This window comes from Ixodes scapularis, unplaced genomic scaffold (assembly GCF_016920785.2).
Source record: "Ixodes scapularis isolate PalLabHiFi unplaced genomic scaffold, ASM1692078v2 PGA_scaffold2__306_contigs__length_199485367, whole genome shotgun sequence".
In the NCBI taxonomy this organism is placed as follows: Eukaryota; Metazoa; Arthropoda; class Arachnida; order Ixodida; family Ixodidae; genus Ixodes; species Ixodes scapularis.
In genome coordinates, this window is record NW_024609857.1 from 128,038,768 (window position 1) to 128,058,374 (window position 19,607).

The window sequence follows — 19,607 nt, forward strand, 5'->3', positions numbered from 1 at the left end:
TAAAGAGGACGAGACATTACACTTCCCTCACTAGTCCGAAAATATCACATCTCTCTGAGACCAGCAGTTGAGATTGGCTGGAAAGGCTCCCGAGTAGTTCGGGCGGCATGGAGGAAGCGCCTTATTAAATCAAGGTCAAGGAAGAGAAGCGACCGCCCGAATCATCCTCGGGTCCGACCGCTGCCGAAGCTAGAATCCGATGGTGTGCAAATCAAGCGATGGCGAATGTGCATTGTATGGGCGCTTGTGCGCTTGTCCTTGTGCGTTCGCAGTCTCCGGCTATAGCAAATTACGCACAATTATAAGGTGGTTTGCTGAGCGTGATTAATTTAATTCGTGACAGCAAACACCCAAAGACGAAGAACGCCGTGACAATACAATTTTACGGCTGCCTGATTGACTCCGTCAGATGGTAGCGCGGAGTGCGCTCGCACTAAGAAAGTACATATAGCACACAAGCGGTGGCAAAGAGGTTTCATGTACTTTTTTCTTTGTTCCTGGGAGGAGCATGGTGACCGGAGTCCCATGCTGAATTGCCCATTCCTTCGCCATGTTTGTCGCTTGGCTTATCTTGCGGCTCTAATTGGGACACTTGGCGAAGAACTCAGTGTTGAATTCGATCGTCGTGATTGACCTGCACCAAGGTGAAGAGCGGCGCTGGCCAATCAAGTTTGCCAAATTCCTCGCCAACGTTTTTGCCAAGTTTCCAAATTAGAGCCCCTGCTCGTTATCTCTTAGGGATGTTGACGTAGCAAGCCCAGATACTGCACGCTCTTTGTTCGGGGGCTCCAGGAGACACAATGGTGCTGGGCCAATTCCTTTTGATATATTCTGTCTCGCTCGGCGCGTCTGGCATCATGTGGTCACTCCGCCGTTGAATATCAAGTGTATAAGCTCGAGCTTTCGGTGAACGTTTCCCATCGTCGGTTGGGTTCCGTGAAGGTCAGTCATAAGAATAGAGGACCAACTTCTGAAACGCGAATGCCAAACGGGCACTTAATGGGCAATGTTCTGTTTTTTTGTTTTTTTTATTGATTTCCAGTTTTGCTCGCTTTCTTATCGGCTAAATCATTGTCCCACTCCATAGCTGCATAGCTGGCAAAGAGCATGGAGTGGTTTCTTTCTTCTCTAATTATTCATTTAGATTTCTTTTTACAGATCCGCGGGGCACGCTTAAGTGATATTATACAGAAAAACAAGGTGACGAGTAAGCCCTTAGGGGCCTCCGCGTGCTACATACAGTAAAAATTGGGCTGTTTTGTGATGACCACTCTAAACGGAATTAAACTCTTTAAGGATTTGACTGAATGCTATTTCTGCCTAAATTGTGTTTTCCGTTCATGTTTTATAAGTTTCGTCTCAGTTTCGTTCGTTTATCGCAATAGCTTGAGCAAAAAGACCATTTTTAATGTAATGCTCTTATTTGCAGCCAAATTGTCACCGTAGGTAAACCTGTCGTGAACTTCTTCCAGGACTTCTGGCTGCCCTCGTGGCCGTATCATGGCTGCTGGGATTTGCAAGTGCATCCGCTTCGCCCACCATCAATGCCGACAGTGCAGCTTCAGCCCGCCACGTGTGTACACGAACTGCTTCTACACTATCTACAAGAAATCTGCTTCAACCAGCTGGTTCTTACGTCATCCGCTCTCCTGGAGTTCAGCCGCCTACAAAAGGGGTCGTCGCCATTCCAACCGCAGGATTCGCAGCCAAGTTGTCACCGTAGCTAGACCTGTCGTGAACTTCTTTCAGGTAGGTTTACGCAGTATGGTACTTTGATCTTCTAAGTGTGTTGTTTTTGTCGGCTGTAAATCCCCTAGAGTGTGAACATTATGGGCATTGATGTCCAAACGTACCGAGCGCGCATTGGTCGGTTTTCAAATAGATCAAAACAAAGGTTACACCACCTACCGCCAGGACGTTTAAATATTTCTTGTCTTTGCTCGTTTGGTTGTTTTAAGTTGCTTACTAGAGCAACCGTTATGCTGACGTTGCTTTCCGCATCCGGGGATATCGATAGAAACCCTGGCCCTCTGACTTCCGCAAAAAAACTGGATAACTTGAAAGATGCTATCGAGGCATTACCAAAGAGTTCTGCTCGTTACCAACAAGAAACCTCGCAGAAACTAGACGCAATCAATGCTGGGATTGCCGGTCTTGGGTTACAGGTCTCTAACTTGGAGGCAAAGGTCAACGAAATCACCAGCGTAAAGTAAAATGTTGCCACCCTTACCAAAACGCTGAGTGATGTTCAGCGTGATTCTACAACTGTGCATGACCACATGCCTTTGCATACTGAAGGTCATGACGATATGAACAACGGAATACGAAGAAGCAACTTAATTCTGACGGGATTGACCCGAAGGTGAAAGCGAGTCGTGCAGTAACACAGAGGCGTTGGTTTCAAACTTCATGAAAGAAAACATCACTGAAAACCCAGGGGAAATAGAAAGAGCTCATCGGCTTGGTCAAAGGCAAACCGGTTCGACCAGGCCGGTCATTGTCAAGTTCCCAAGCTTTAATTCAGAGCAAAGATGAGGTCCTACGAAATGCCCACAAACTAAAAAAATGTAATGTCTCCGAAAGTTTGGATCTCTGAGGATTTTTCACCAACGTGCAATTCGCTAGACAAAGGTTGTGGGACTTTGCGTCCCAATTTCGAGACCCGAATTTTAGATATAAGCTTTCTTTTGACAAACTGCGTGTCGGAAACCAAACGCATGCGTACGATAATAAAAGCGACGCTGTCATCCAATTGCTTGTCCCACCACGTGCAAGTCCACGTCCAGCCGAGTGACTCGCTCGAAATCAACTATCTTCATCGGTATCTTATCCTCAAATGTACTAACGTTATCTTTTTGTAGCGAAATTTTGCAGCTTAGTTTCCAAACAAGATGATTTCGAGTGCATCACTTCGTCATGCGACCCAGGTATTATTCTCGGTGCAGAAACTTTGTTGACATCCAGTGTCGAGAACTCCGTACTAATCTTAAGTACAAAATATAAACTTTTCCGAAAGGATCGAATTTCCATGAGGGGGGGGGGGGGAAGCCTGCTCATTGAAGTTAAAAATGACATTCCTTGTTTTCTTGTTAGGTGCGATTCCAGCTTGGAAATAATCTGTATCCGGGTGGAGTTCGACTTTCGCCGCGCTTTGATTGGTCCCTGTTACTGTCCACCGAGCAGTAACCCTGGTGACTTTAACGAGAGCTTGTACACCTGCCTTGGCAGAGTAAAAAGTACTTACCCAAAATATATTCTGATATTTGCTGGAGATTTTATTTATCCAGGAATAGATTGGCAGACACTCCAGCCATTCCCAAACTCGGCGCATTCAAGTCACTACAACGAGTTTCTTTGTTTGTTAGAAGCGTTTGAACTAACACAGATGGTGAACGTTCCAACACGGGATCTGGCAACTTTAGATTTGTTCTTCATATCTAATGCTGAATATGTAAATTCAACTAACGTCATTGACCTCATTAGTGACCACGCCATTGTGCATGTTGAAACATCTTTCACTTTAAAGCGCTTTGGAAACTGCCGTAAGCAGATTCGTGATTACACTCGTGCCAATGTTGACGGCTTAAACCCTGAACTAGCTTTGTACTTTGACCAATATTTTATAACTTGGGCGGATCGTTTGGTGGAAAACAACTGGAAAAAATATTAAAACTACGCTGCAGCGCCTGCTTTCAGCCTACGTACTGATAATCAAAATTAGATCAAACGCCGTTTCACCTTGGTTTACGACCAACTTAAAGCGCTTACTGAACAAAAAGAAACGACTGTTTGCTGAAGCTAGAATGAGTGGTGAGAATTACGATTGGTCGTCTTATCGCCTGTTTTCGACTCGGACTAAAAGTGAAATAAAGAAAGCTATAAAGGAATTTTTTGGTCCAAAGTTATCGCTCCTTCTCCGTTCCGACACGCGCAAGTTTTGGAAGGCTATCAATCCGAGTCATGGCCGTACCGACCCCGTGTTCATAGGGGACGATTCTCATCACATGAACGACTGTGAGGTTGCAGATTTGTTCAAGTCATTTTTTTCGAGCATATTCACGGAGGAAGACTTCCCCCTTCCACTTATTTCTGAACGCCCAATTATTGCTATGTCTCCCATTGAATTTAGTAGTGATGACATTATAAAGATAATAGAAGCACTCCCAACCAACAGTGCACCCGGGTGACGATTTCATACCAGGAAAGTTTTTAAGATGATAAAAGGTTTTGTATCCCCTCTTTTTTCTAATCTTTTTTTACCAAAGTCTTGACTCGAGAAGTGTTCCACCCGATTGGCGTTCTGCAATTGTTAAGCCCATTTTTAAATCTGGCGACGCATCCAACCCGTCGAATTACCGTCCAATTTCCCTGACAAGTGTGTCTTGCAAATTAATGGAACATGTTATTTTTACGAACATTAGGGCACACTTAGATCAGATCAATGTTTTCTTTAGTAATCAACATGGCTCCAGGAAACGCTACTTATGTAACACGCAGCTTTTCGAATTTGTACATGATTTACACTTAAACACCCATGCTGGAGCGCAAACTGATATTATATTTATCGATTTCGCAAAAGCTTTTGATACAATACCTCATGCGCGTTTATTTTCAAAGCTTCGTCACCTTCAAATTCACCCCTCGAGAGTTGACTGGATATTGGCTTTTCTTACCAACAGAACCCAATTGGTGATGGTTACCGATAGTGTTTCTCTTCAGCTGCCTGTGATCTCTGGAGTGCCCCAAGGAAGCGTTCTCGGACCCTTACATTTTTTTAGTATATATTAACGACCTCCCAGAAAGTATTACGTCAACAATTCGGCTCTTTGCCGACGATTGTGATATCTGTCGAAAAATATCTTCCTCAGCCGATCACTTAATTCTTCAAAACGACCTGAACATAATCAGCGAGTGGTCTGTTGCCGGGCACATGAAAATAAATTCTAGTAAATGCCGCGTATTAAGAGTTTCAAACAAAACACATTGTGTTCTTTCCAATATTCAATTTTAAACCAGGTTACTGGAAATACACCATCGTATAAGTATTTAGGGGTTCATTTAACCAGCAACTTGTCCTGAAAAACGCACATAGAGAGCACAATCGCAAATGCATCTAAGAAGCTCGGTTTCTTAAAACGTTACATTCCGCTCCACAAACAACGAAGCTACTAGCTTATATATCAATCATCATTTCCAATCTAGAATATGCTAGTATTATATGGAATCCTCACCAAAGCAATTTAACTTTAAAACTAGAAGCTCTGCAGAATAAAGCTACGCGATTCAATTGTCACGAGTACTCCACCTTCACAAGTGTCACAGACTTAAAGAAAAGCTTGGGCTTAGACCCTTCAGAGATTCGGCGGAAACATTGCTCGTTTATGTTTTTTTCATCAAATATATTACGAAAGATCATTATTCAAAACATTTCTCTGCTCACCGCTACGGTTCATATCTCCTAGACTTAATCATTGTTTCAAAATTGAGCCCATTAAGTCACATGCTAACCTGCTCATGTTTTCGCCACTCCCTTCAGCTATGAAGGAATGGAATAGTCTCTACTGTGATGTTTTGGTTTTATCTGACCCGATATTGTTTAAACAGAGTTGTGAAGAGTTCTTTTGTTTACCTGCTAGGTCTATGACGGTTTTTGTATTATTGTTAACTTCAGTGTTTGTACTGTTCGAGTTCCACAATGTGTGTGCAATTATTTGCACGTTTTCCTCTTTTGTACACTTTGGCGTTTTTGTTGTTGCATTGGTGAATAAATTTATTTTCTCTCGAAGTTTCCCATATATGTATCAGTCACGACTTCTCCCCCATTCTTGTAATCCCCCCTCATGTAAGGCATCAATAGATGCCTTTGAGGTCAATGAATGAAATGAAATGAAAATGAAATGGTTAATTTATTGGGTTGGTCCTTGCATGACCTGTATGCTTGTTTTAAGTTTTGAACCTTGTAGTTTTAAAATGGGGCATTGTTTTTTTTGTATTTTGACTATAAAATCACAGGTGCATATACACCAGGCCTGCACAAACGTTTCCGTTTACTTCAACCATCATCGTTGTCAGGTAAGTCTACACCGATGCCAAGTTTTGGTATCTAGGGTAACTACTGGTGAATTGTGACTCGCAGCTTTTTTTATACGTATGTAAAGCACTAAAAGGAAACTAATAAAGTATTTCTTTTTTTTTCGTAAATGAAGTTTCTTGAAAGAACTCCTTGCATAGAGCTACATATGGGGTAATTTTTCTTCTATACCATCACATACCCAGTACAATTTGTGGACTGTAGCTTACCGGTGTATAGGAATTTGTTTGTGTGTCCTCCCACACCAGGTCAATTTCTTCAACTTCTGCGGCTATTTTCTTGTCCAGTTCAAATCCCACGTGACTGATGACAACGTAAAATTTGATCCTTTTCGTCTTTAGCTTCTGTACTTCATTTTTAATACTTTGAACTTCATCTAAGATTTTAATTTTGCCTGAAAAAGTGGCACATTATTATTGTTTAAGAAAAAAACTCAACATTCGATCAATTATGCGTTATTAATTAAAAAAATCACAACAGTGGGCTGCCACATACGAATAAATATTTTGCCCCGTTCACTGAATATCATTCGAAAGAACGCAGTAAAACAAAATGTGCTGTGTCTTGCTTCGCAGGGTTGCGATAAGGGAGAACCTTCGCCGTGTATATCGTCCTGTGCAACGTTTCTGAAGAAAAAAAAAACCCTGCCAAAGTTATTGTTTTTGTAACAAAGAAACATCAAGGTGGCGTTCCTAGCTGTCGCACAACCCAGTACTCCCTGTTTGCAACAAAGTACATGCTTATTTTGTTTGTTTCGTACACACCTTTCCCCTCTTAGGCAAGCACTTTCGTTCACTATCTTCTATAGACTAACATACTTTTCCCACACAAGGCTGCAATTGCCCACAAGCGTGGGCTCGCTGTGCATGCACAGAAACCAGATTCGCGTTTCGTGAAGCGCCTGCGCATGCGCCCTGATGACAGAAACGCCACCGCGGCGGTGTGCAACAACAGTTCTGGTGTATTCCCCGAATACAGCATTTTGTGGTAAGCAGCAAAACGTACTGTAGCGCGTGCTTCATCGTCGATTCAACTAGGACACGCTCACTCCACCTGTGTTGTTAAATAACGCAAAACGCTCGTCGCAAATTTTTTTTTTGGGGGGCTTGGTTATTTATTTGCGACACATGCTCGTTGGTCTTTCGCTATTGCTGTTTGGTTGTTTTAACTCTAATATTGTCATGAATAGAGGAGACCAAACCTTCTTAAACCAATTGTTGGCTTTTTGTGTGCCTTGTCGGCAATCTGCATTGTATAGTTGCAAATAAAATTATTGATTGATGGATTATACGCAGCGAAAAGTTTGGCTATCGCCGCCTGGTGTAATTTTTTCGTAACCCAGAGAGAAAATGCTTTAACTTCCTTTGCTGGTGTAAGCAAGTGCAATGCCAAGCTACTCTGCACTGTGAAAATTAAAACATAATTGCGTGGTTAGCACGTACACAACCCATTGCGAGGAAAACCGTAGTGGCCCTAGCGAGCCTCTCACCGCGAATAGATAAAGGCCCATTCACACAATACAATTTCACTACGAGAGTCTTCTCGTGAGGGCCCAGGTCGGCTTAAGTCTCGAGTCACCGGGACATTCTTGCATCACATAAAGTGGCGAACACTTCTATGAGAAGCACGACATCACAACCGTGCACGATACGCAGCATAAAAAGCACGGAAGTGCAGGTGTCTCTAGGTTGTATCACTTGGGCCGTGTTCTAAATTTGCTCTCTCTAAATCCAGAATAAGGGTTTTGTATCTTGTCATTCAAAAACCAGCTAACATACCGCGTCGTTTTAAATGATCCTTTACCCGCAGGGGTATAGGGAGTAGTCACTAGCGGCCATAGCTGTGTGCGCAGTGTGCGCGAATGCTGAGCGCATGCTGACGGCGAGCTTCCACAGTTCTTTTGCAACGTGCATTCCGCACCATCAAGAGCGTCGGTCTTAGCAGCCTATTGATGTGAGCTCGTTCTGAGCATGCGCTCTAAACAGCACCCACAAATATGGCGTCCAGTGAATATAGGATCAGTCACACAGGGGCGTTTGCTTACGTTTTCTTATGTTACGTTATAAGTCACCGGGATATCACACTCTAAAAAAAAAAGGAGTCGACAAGTGTCGACTCGACTCTTTTTGGAGAGTATCTGGGTTGTCGCAAACCACACTCTCTATTGAGAGTAACGGTTACTCTTCAACGACGAGAGTCAGTTTAACCCTCCCATGCGAGTGTTCACTTAACTCTTCTATAAAGAGTCATGCCAATACTTTTGCCAGAGTCAGCACTACTCTTTCCATGTGTAAGTGTGAGAGTTAATTTCACTCCTTTGTGTAGAGTAACTATAACTCCATAAAAAGTGTTGTCTAAACTCTTTGACGAGAATTAATATCACTCCTTTGTGTAGAGTGACTATAACTCTATCAAAAGTATTGCCTAAACTCCTTGTTAACGAGTTAAGGAGGCTCTCCAGGCAGAGTTACCTTCACTCCTTCATGTAGAGTAACTTCAACTCCGTATTCAAGAGTTACGCGTACTCACCAGGAAGGGTTACCTTCACTCCATCGTGTAGAGTAACTACAGCTCCATTAGAAGTGTGGCCTAAACTCTGTACTAAAGAGTTAAACATACTCTCTCTGAAGAGTTGATTTCACTTTTTTGTGTAGAGTAATGAGAACTCCATTAAAAGTGTTGTCTAAACTCTGTGTAAAGAGTTAAAACAAACTCTCCAGGAGGAGTTGATTTCACTTGTTTGTGCAGAGTAACCACAACTCCATTAGAAGTGTTGCTTAAACTCTGTATTAAAGAATTAAGCATGCTCTCTAGGAAGAGTTGTGATGACCATTTTGAGGAGAGTAAATAAAACTCCATTAGAAGTGTTGCCTACACTTCATACTAAAGAGTTAAGTATGCTCTCTAGCGAGAGTTAATGTCAAATAACAGCACACTTGAGCAGTTTGTGTGACCCCTTTTCGAAGAGTGCTTAACTCTTTAATAGAGTCAATTACTCTCCACAAAGAATTGTGTAAAGTACACCCCCGTGTGCCTAAACTCTGTATAAAAGAATTAAGCACACTCTCCAGGAAGGGGTCACACAAACTCCACTCAATTATACTCTTATATGTTGTTTTTGTTGTGTTGTTGAGTGCAAGTTAACCCAGGAAAAAGTAACAGAAACGCCTGAAAAGAAAATTAGAAGAACAGAAGTGTAAATTTGGCTGTTTGTTAATAAAAAGTTTGCTGGAAAAAAAGAAAAAAAAAACTCTACTGGCAATCAGCATTTCTAGCCAGTTAAAGTGCGACCACTGTACTTTTCTTTTTGCAATTATTTTATGAATGTCAATACCTCTCTTGATTTCACTGTAATGTGGAATGCTTTTGGCCTTATTGCAGGAGTTGTTGCATACAACTAGAGACAACTCAAGTATTTTGCAATAAACAGTAGCCCTAAAATCTAAGATCGGCTATGTACATGTTTACAAGATGGTTGCATAGGAAATGTGGAACGGCACATAGATAATGAGCCTGTACAGAGGCTACAGGTCTTCATGAAAAGTCAGCATGGAAAGAATAAAAACAGTAGAAGAAAGCTTAATAAACCAAGACTTTAATTTCAGCACATGGCAAAAAAACCAAAACTGGCACCTAAATTCCCTCTGGCTAAAAGTTTCTAACTTTGATATCAGATCCAAAGCCAGGACGGACTTTATCTTGTACTTCAAACCAATGAAGTGCCCAATCACTGCGAGTGACCGGCTTGCTTTTTGACGGTAAGATATGCCGTGGACCCAGTGCAGTGCAAGAACGAGCACAGCACGAGCCACAATATCCGTCACCTCAAAGAAGTGGTCCTCCGACACCAGAGTTATGGCACTTGAGTCCTCTTCATCACTGCGCATCACCGGGCAGGTCGATCCGTCGTGCCACTCCTCCTGTGAAGAATGAATGCATAAATGTAAAGTCAGAAATATTAAAAAAGAGTAAGCTTGCTAAGTGCCCTTAGTTAATACCAGTGCACTCATTTGCAAGACAATAGACCGTTTTTGAAAATCCCAGGAGCCATTCATAGAATATACTTGAATAGTTGGCAGGGACTTGCATTTTTGCCGATTGAACAAGAGTCCGAACCAAACACTTAGGCAGCACTCATGGCTAGCTCACTCAGCCGCAACCATCCAAAAAACCATCCAAAACCATTAGCACCCCTTCTGACATGAACACCTAAAAGAAAAATAATCCACATCTCTCTCCCTCTCTCTCTATTTTCTCCTTTGTATGCAATGGCAGCCGTAAGTGGTTGCATTTATTTATGGCATCCCCAAGCTAGCACCCCCTGCCAGTGGCATCGGGACAAGGGTGTAAGGGGAGGGGGCAGTTGCCCCCCCCCCTTTTTCCTGACATTTAAAACAATTATAGCAAACAATATGGGAGAGGGGGCCAGGGTTTAGCTTCCCTGCACATCACCCCCTCCACCTTCCAAACGGTAGCAATTCAGCTGGCCTCTGCCCACAGTGGCAAAAGACATAGCTCTATATTTATACAGACTTTCCCGAAGGGTAGGATGAATGCAATTTCTTAACATTTGGATTTGTCCAAGTAGACTCGTCCAAGTTTTTATAGATTAGTTAGTGTGAACAATCTATTGTGGTGGTTCAGTGCTGACTGCCGTATATTATAGTTTATTTTACAACTTTACAAAAAAAAAAAAAGCTAGCGAATGCATGTAACATCTCAGTTTGGGGAGACCATTAATTAAAAGTAATTTCAACTCTACAAGGAGCTAATTTGCCATAAAGTACATTTTAACCTTAAAAAAAAAATATACATACTAAAATGAACAAATTCTAAATATATATATATAAAAGTACCCCAACCCAAGAACACACAGGTTTTGATTCGCAAGAGTTAAAATAATTGATAAATGTGCCACATGTCAAAACAAAGAATGCATCGTGGCATGCCTAAGCTCCGCCACAACCGACACTACTAGATAGTCAGCAAGCTGTTCATGTGTGCCACTTCATCATGCAGCTAGCTGCACAATAGATGCGGGCTTTAAATTTCTCGTTGCATGTGAATGAATTGGTTGCACCACTCTGAATGAATTGCATTGCAAGGTCGAATTTAGAGCTCTTTTTTTCTTTTTTTCAAATAGTAGGAAGGTGAATCTATAAATTGCTTAGGCCTAACCTTGCAACATCAGTGACCCTCGACCCTTCATCTAACCTTGAAGAGGCTTTGAAAAAAAAAAATATATCTATATTTTTTAGGCAGTTTGGTTGGGACAAGTCTATATTAGTGGGTGTCAAAAAATAAATTTTATGCGAAAAAAAATATAAATAATTTTTAGAGCAATATTGACGGCAAAAGATTGATTTGAAATTATGCGGGCGTCCATGACATCACAGAATGGTCATTTGCTCTTTCCACCTCAACGAGATGGTCATTCGTTGTTTCCACCTCAACGTAAAGGCGAAGCCGATCCATCTCTCCTCCGCACGCCCGAATGCCAAGAGAAAAGCAGTTGAAAGGAGGTGACTATTGACTTAGTTGCAAGGCACCTCGCGCCATCAATATTTCTCTAAAATAAAAAAAAATTTTCACTTCAATTTTTTTTGACACACTGCCCCACCAGATTTAAAAAAAAAAAACATTTTTTTTCCTTTCACCGGTTTTTAAGAACTGATAATTACAACCTCGCCATTTAAGTTCACACCTATATTTCTATGTTGATTTGAAAACAAACAAACAAATGTTTTAAGGCTTACGGTATTTGCGGCACAGAAATATGTAGTCATAAATGTACCCACATTGCCTCCATATCACTTACAAGTTAAAAATCAAACCGCTGGCCTTCCTCTTCAGCGCACTAGCGTCAAATGTACTACTAAATTAAGTCGAATAAATACCCTGTTATAGGAAAGAACATGACATTTGAATGAATCAAGAATTTAAAATAAATCAGTCATATAAAAAGAAATCGTCGACTAAAGAAATTACTGGCAAATACATTCACATATCGCAGTGACGTAACTGACACTCCACTCGCACCCAACAAGCCGAATCTTGGCAAATAAGGACTAACTCAACGCTCTGTGGCATTCGGCTTTGGACCTACTGGGAGGACTTTACTACAGCACACATCTACCGCCAAGAAGACAGCCATATTTTAACAGCAAAAATGAAATAAACATGACTTCGAACACAAAAGTAACCAATCATAACGTCTTTCATGAACTATTAGAATAAAAAGCACTTACAAATAGCGCTGTACAGGGCCTTTCGCCGTGGATTACACGCTGGACTTGTCAGAGATTCCCGGTCCAGAGTTAGACACAATCCAAGCTCATCGGATCCTGACAAAAAGTACATTCACTGTAAAAACAAATTCCGTCAAATTAATAGAAATTGCCAGCTAATTTTTGACGCCGGTACAATTACCGTTGTCTTCCATCATGGTCACAGCATTTACGTGCATGAGAGTAATGAGGCCCTACGGTTTTCCCCGTAACTTGACCCGTAGAAGCATGGCAGAAAACTGTAACTCTCAGTCACTGTACCGCACGTGATGCACGGATACGGGAATTGTTCCGGCCTCAAAAATTAGCTGCCATGTTTTCCGTAACTTGCGACGGCGGGAATCGTTTAAATTAGCTGGCGTGTTGTTCACACCTTGAAGCAACGGCCAGAGCCTGTTGAACTGCTAGCTGCAGTGACTTAACAAAATGGACGCCTCAGTGAACAATATGGCATTTTACTAATATAATTATTGTTCACTGAGACGTCCGTTTTATTAGATCATTACAGCTAGCAGTTCAACAGGCTCTAGCCGTTGCTGCAAGGTGTGGACAACACGGCAGCTAATTTTTAATGTGTGAATGATTCCCGTTGTCACGCCTGACGTGCAGCTCAGTGATTGAGAGTTGCAGTGTTCTGGTGCCGCAAGTTACGGAGAACATGCCAACTAAATTTTGATGCCGGAACAATTCAAATTAAATATCTAGCGCCCATAAAATGTGATTAGGTTGTGGGCCCAAGTTACTTTCAAGAGTTAACGCCAACTGCGCATCCCAGCGGTCAGCAGGTGCTTAAACAGTTAGAAATTTGAAGCAAGTGCACACAAGATACAGTACTAGGTTAAACATGTTCATACCTTTTTTTCTCAAGAAATAATTAGTGGGCCATTTCCAGCTTTCATGTAGAAGGCAATCTTTGATTTTCAAAGCAATAAAGTCCATATGAAGAACTACAGATCCTGGAAAAGCAAAACAGAAAGAATGGAATGTGATTAGATTATTAACAGAGTGCGATGACAGAATAAATTTCCCAATTTCTGCAAACTATGAGTTACACGTAAGCGCATTGCAAGAGACTCAGCTTAACTCCTCGCGAGAACCAGACAGCAAAACCAACTTGAGACTTATGCTACGAACTAACAAGGGAAGTCCGAAAATGCCTTCGAAGACAAAATTGCTGCAATCAATGAGTTTCTTCAAGCATGCTGTCACGAGTTACTTTCAAAAGTTACTGCCAACTGTGTCTCTCAGAGATAATTACACACTATGTTAGTAAGAAATTTCAAGCAAGGGCACATAAGATGCAATACGGAGTAAAACCTGTTCATACCTTTATTCTTGGGAAAAAATTAGTGGGCCATGTCCAGCTTTTATGTGGAAGGTAATCTCTAACTTCCAGAGCAATCAAGTCCATACAGAAAACTACAGGAACTGGAAAAAAAAAGTGGAATGTGATTAGGTTCTGAACAGAATGCAATGACAAACTAAACCTCCCGATTTCAGCAAACTATGAGTTATACATAGCGCAGTGCAGGTAACTCAGATTCATTCTGGCAGGCACTAAGCAGTGAAACCAACTTGTGACTTATGCTATGAAACCACTTTAACAAGGCAAGTTCGAACAATACCTTTCAAAATGAAATTTTCACATTCAATGAGTTTCATCAAGCCTGCTGTCACAGGTTAATTTCAGAGGTTACTGCCAAGTGCACCTCACAGAGATAGGTGTTTGAACACCATGTTAGTAAGAAATTTCAAGCAAGTGCACACAAGATGCAGCACTGAGTAAAACATGTTTGTATCTTTTTTCTTGAAAAATAATTAGTGGGCTACGTCCAGCTTTCAAGTGGAAGGCAATGTTCGTAACTTGCACAGCAATCAAGTCTATATGAACAACTATAGAACCTCGAAAACAAAGAAAAACAAAAAAATGTGGAATGTGGTTAGGTTCTGAACAGAATGCAATGACGAACTAAACCACCCGATACCTGCAAACTATGAGTTACACGTAAGTGCACTGCAGGTGCCAGTGTGATTCAAGAAAGCTGTAAACCCAAATTAAATTACTTGAAAGGGGCCAGGACACAGAAATTAGGCAAGTAAGAGCATTCATTACATGACAGCCCCATAGGTTGCTGGACATACAGAAAACATTTCAGAATATTTAAAGTTCCAATAATTACAAAAATATATCTTTTAATGTTTCTGATTTCTATCTGGTGACCAGGATACCTGGGTGACCGGGCGATGCCTGAACATCGAACTCTGAGAACACCAAAGCTCATTGCAAGGGACCTAATACTAGTATTTAGCGGTGCACTGTCGCGCTTGCGGGTGCAAACCGCAGTTCTCCAACACCATTGTATTGTTTAAACACCAAGACCAAATGTGTAAGGAAATGAAGGAAACCTATTACATAATAAAAAACAGACCATCTTGAGTGAGCCAACCTTCACTGACTCCAACGAACAGTGAGATTCATTTTCTGGATCTTGGTTAGCATGTGGAGTGTGCAATGAAGAAGAAAGAAGTGCAGAATCCACGGTGCGCCCTATGCCCGTGCGAACATAGTGCCATCTACACATTCCAATGAAAAACCAGTTGTTATTCAGCACTTATCCTATGTAGTCCTTCCTTTTTGTCCTTTTCCCTTTTGAGCTGTTTTTCACAAAGAAAATTTTTAATCCATGATAAAGTGAGAGAATCAAGATCCAGTGAGGAAAGTTTTGATATTAAATGACAGAGAGATACATGATCGAGAGCCTTAGAGTAATCAAAAAATATCGCATCATATTTGGGAGTTAGTGTTCATATTAACATGAATATCATGGGTGAACTCCGGCAACTGCCTCTAGCATGAATATCTTTTACAAAACCTGTACTGATCTTGGTAGAAAAAGTTGTTAGTAGATTCCAAATGCGATACTACATGAGAAAATATTGGGTTCTAACAACTTGCATACAACGCTGGTTAATGATATAAGACGGTAGTTTCCCGCAGAGTGACGGTCGCCACTTTTGTAGATTGGAACGACCTTCCCAACCTTCCGCTCGTGTGGGATGCAACCAGTGGACGAATGCTGGAAAAGTAGACTTTCCACGAATGTGAGAAAAGTAGAAAAGTAGTAGGAAAGTGCTATAAAAGAAGCCCCGCGTGGCCTTATGCAACCAGTTATCGCTTGTGCTCGACCCTGTTGCATTGAAGACACTCGACGCCTCCGACGTGCTGTTATTTCCCTTTAATTTGGGCAAAGTTCGCCCCATTAAACGTTCATTTTGTTCAGTTTTACTTTGCCTCATCACCTATTTTTGGTGACAATATTTCGCTGGTTACACCCTTGGTATTTTTTAGAATTTTTGTATTAATTGAGTCGACACCAGCCAAGCTGAAAATTTTGAGGTGATCATCAATATCGCAATTTCAGACGGTATTATAGAAATAGTGTTCATATACCTAAAATCGACATCTGGTACAAAAGGTAAGAAGGAACTATCTCCATCAGTAAAAGTAGATTAAAAGCAATTGTTCAAAACCGTAGGACATACAGCGTCCGAAATAACACTGCCATCATTGTTCATCAAGAGTATTGAACAGGATGACTGATATGAGAAAATAAGTTTCCAAAAGTTTTTTGGTTATTCTATAATATTAAAGGCAGGTCACAGTTATAAAATTTGTCTTCGAAGAAATGCATACGTTCGATACAGAGTTTGGCCCAAGAGTTATATTTGGTCCAGGCTGCCTCGACATTCGAGTTTTTGGCTATCTTTAATAGTCTTTTTTTCTGTTGCCCTAGTTTTCAAAATCTTCCTTCAGGGGTGGAACTCGCGAAATGTGCTTGGGAGCAGCCACGGGAGCAGCTGAAACAGCCGTTTTGGAGCAGGTTGGGAGCAGCTAAAACAGCTGTTTTGGAGGAGGTTGAAGCGGCTAAAACTACATTTCGGAGCAGGTTAGGAGCAGCTCCGATTAGTTTTCATTGCATTTCAGCTTGTGTTTTAGTCAAGCACGGAAGCAATTTCAATTGTGTTTAGCAGCACATATGAACACGAGTGGTTAGGGACCTCGTTAGATCGGATAACATTGTGAAGGATGCGAAAACTTGGAACTTTGTGAGCCTTAATGAGAACCAAAAGGCAATAACCACATGTTTCTGAAGATAGCGTCCTCGATACTTTCTGACTGGCTTTCAGCAGCTCAAAATGCAAAGCAGCACTGCTTATCGCAAAACCCACACGTGCTCGACATAGTAATTATACGTGTGAACCACGTGACGTGCTTAAGCAACGGACGTGCAGTTGCGCGAAGGAACAGGGAAACAAATTTTGAGTTTACCCTATTGTGCAACTCAATATCGAAGCAGCAGACGACGATTAACGGAGTTATCGTATTCGAAGCAATAAGGAACAAGGTTAAAGTACGCCGAGGAGATCTACCGCTTGCGTGAGAGCTGCTGGCCGGCAAGGTTTCGGATTGGGCCGTGTTTCAGAAGTTATTAAATCACGATTTTTCTTGCGGGAATGCGGTTCCAACTTCTAACAATGAAGAACAAAAAGGAATCTTTTGCTTATCTGTTTTTAACTGGCTGACGTCCGGATCCCGGGCCGCAGAGCCCGAGGCAATCTGACGACGCTTTAACGGCTCGACCTCACTTCGGCCGACTTGCTTACCCGCTTATGGTTGAAGAGTAGTAGCAGATGGTGTAGTGCTTGAAATCAGACCTCCGATTTCTTTCGCGTGCTTCAAGATTCGGGGTACACAGGGAGAATAAAGAGAGCAAATTATTGCAAGGTCGACCCAGCTAAACGCGCTCATTGTTGCCAATCGAGTCGATAGAAACCGAAACCAAAACAAAATACTATTTCTTTTTTTTTTTTTTTTTTTTTGCGCACGTTTTGCGATTTGGTGCATAATGGCGCCAGGTATTGGTTGTGGCGCAGTTTCCGCAACATGGCGCAGTATGGCGCAGACAAATGCGTATGGCGCAAATGGCGCAGCCGTTCCACCCCTGTTCCTTGTACCGGGGTTTAGTGCTGTCTAACCAAATACGAAAGCATAGAACAAAGGCAAGAATAAATTCTAGCAACTTCTGTTTGGAAAGTAACTAGTTGTCATTAACTGTACAATTTAAAAAAAAAATTACAACATAATTGTCAGAAAATTTCGAGAGAGCTATGTTAAATTTGGCAATCACTGGGCCACAATACCACTAGCAGACATTAGTTGCTAGAATGACAGCAAGCTGAAGTTTTCAAATAACCAACCTGCAGCAGAAAGATGTTTGATTGCTCCATCACGGCTGTGGTAGCGTGCCCCGAATGACCGGCATGGGATAACGGCTTTTGTAGAGGCATCGCAGCTGACGACCAATGTTGGCAGGCTCCTAATGCTCCTAACTTGAAATCCACCAGGACGGGTTTTGGGAGCCGCTGTTTCCCGTGGTTGGCTCGAAAATGATCGGTTCAGTGGCGTCCCATGGTCCGTCCAGCACATGGGCCCCGTCATTGCTGGCGATGCTCAGAAGTATAGTCTGCAACAAAAATATGTGTGAGTGCTCCATCATGGCTGTGGTAGTGTGACCCCCCCCCCCCCTCTGAATTCAGCTTTTGGAGCAGGTGGTTCCGGTTCATCACCTTGTAAAAAGCGATGCAAGTACTATAGAAAACCCCGCAGTTCCTCAAAGTGCCATAAAAACTATTTTAACTGTGATTAAACACAGACAAATATTTGCAGCAAAAAGATTGTTGTTGGAAGTGTTGTAATAGAAGGGGATAGAAAGTAAAAACGCAAAACGCCTTTAAATCTCGATCCATTTACTAAATCAGTTCAGTCTTCGACAACTGCAGGGCAATAAAACTATTTCAACAGAGCGAATAAACCACACGTTGCAACATGCATTTTTCCTTAAAGGGATGGTGAACCGAAATTTGGATTTCAGAAAACAATGCAGGAGCTGTAGGTGGGACGCTAGAATCCCTACGAGACTACTCGTAAGGCGATATTTTGAATTGACGGCCGTATTTTTGGAAAAAGAGGTCAAGATTGAACGAGGCCGACGAGGGACGTGGCGTCAACGTATCTGGTTTTCTCCTGTCTTCGCTTCGCCCTATCAAGGCGGCGAGGCGGGGAAGACGCGAGACCGTTCCCTTTCCTTCTCGACTCTTCTCGGAGAAACAAGACGTCAACATATCTGTCAAATGCACCTCCTTTTTTAGAAAATATGGTCGAGATATCGCTATACGGGTGATGTTTTGGTGTTTGTAGCATCCCGTTGCACGCTTTTGTCGCCGTGTTTTGTGGAATCCAGATTTCGGTTCAGCATCCCTTTAAAATGCAAATACAGCGAGGAAGAATCGTACGAGTGTTCCTCAAGTAATTGGGGCCACTGAAACAATGATTGACACCTCACTTCCTACCATGCAAGGCATCAATAATCGTTCCAGCCAAAGGGAAGCAACCATAAAGGAAAAGTAAAAGTTGAAAACTTTTCTCGGAAAGTGGCTACTTTTCGCTCAAGCACATATTTTAATGGTTGCTTTTACGTAGAGAAATATAAGCGAGTAACTTGGGGTTCCTTAATTTCATGAAAGGACAAAATTGTTTCCGTCTATGGCAGAGTGCTTGCTCAGCTCACCGTGGGACAGAAGTGGTTCGTGTACCTCAGTCCTATTTATTATCGAGCGGTAACATATCATATCCGCTGAAAGTATTTAATAAATCATAGTGGCAAAAGCAGGTGGCACGTCTTCGTCTGCTTCCAGCCAGCATCTAATGATGTCGGTGGCGCCATCTTGCGGTACGTTATGCAAGCACGGTCGTCGTTCGCCTCGGTAGGCCTACCGCGAAACGAACGAACCACTGGTCTCTATGACAATTGCCGGATCACGCATTCCCACTTCCTCGCTGCAGCGCGAGTGCGGCCACCGAACAACCACCTTGCACGTCGAAAAATTGTTTTTGGAACGTGGCGGAGGCTGGCGGCAGCGAGCTGAAGACGTTTTCTACTTGTTTGTCGTCATTTGCCAACGAAGTTCTTTAAAACCCTGTGTAAGCCGTGAAACTTGCCGTTGAGAAAACGTGGACATTTTTACGGCAGCAGAGTGCCACAGGAAAAAGGCATAACCGGTCGAAAGCAAGTTTCACCGGTCTAGCAGCGTGATCAAAGCTTCCCTGGCCCAAAAAAGTGCTGTGTCTCTGTGCCTTCCCATGCTCAGATAACTATCAGGAATCAATG

The 19,607-nt window shown here is 42.2% G+C and overlaps 1 pseudogene; it reads right to left on the reverse strand.

The window, feature by feature from the left end:
* Positions 1 to 19,607, reverse strand: part of LOC8028810 — a 62,424-nt pseudogene that overhangs the window by 23,284 nt on the left and 19,533 nt on the right.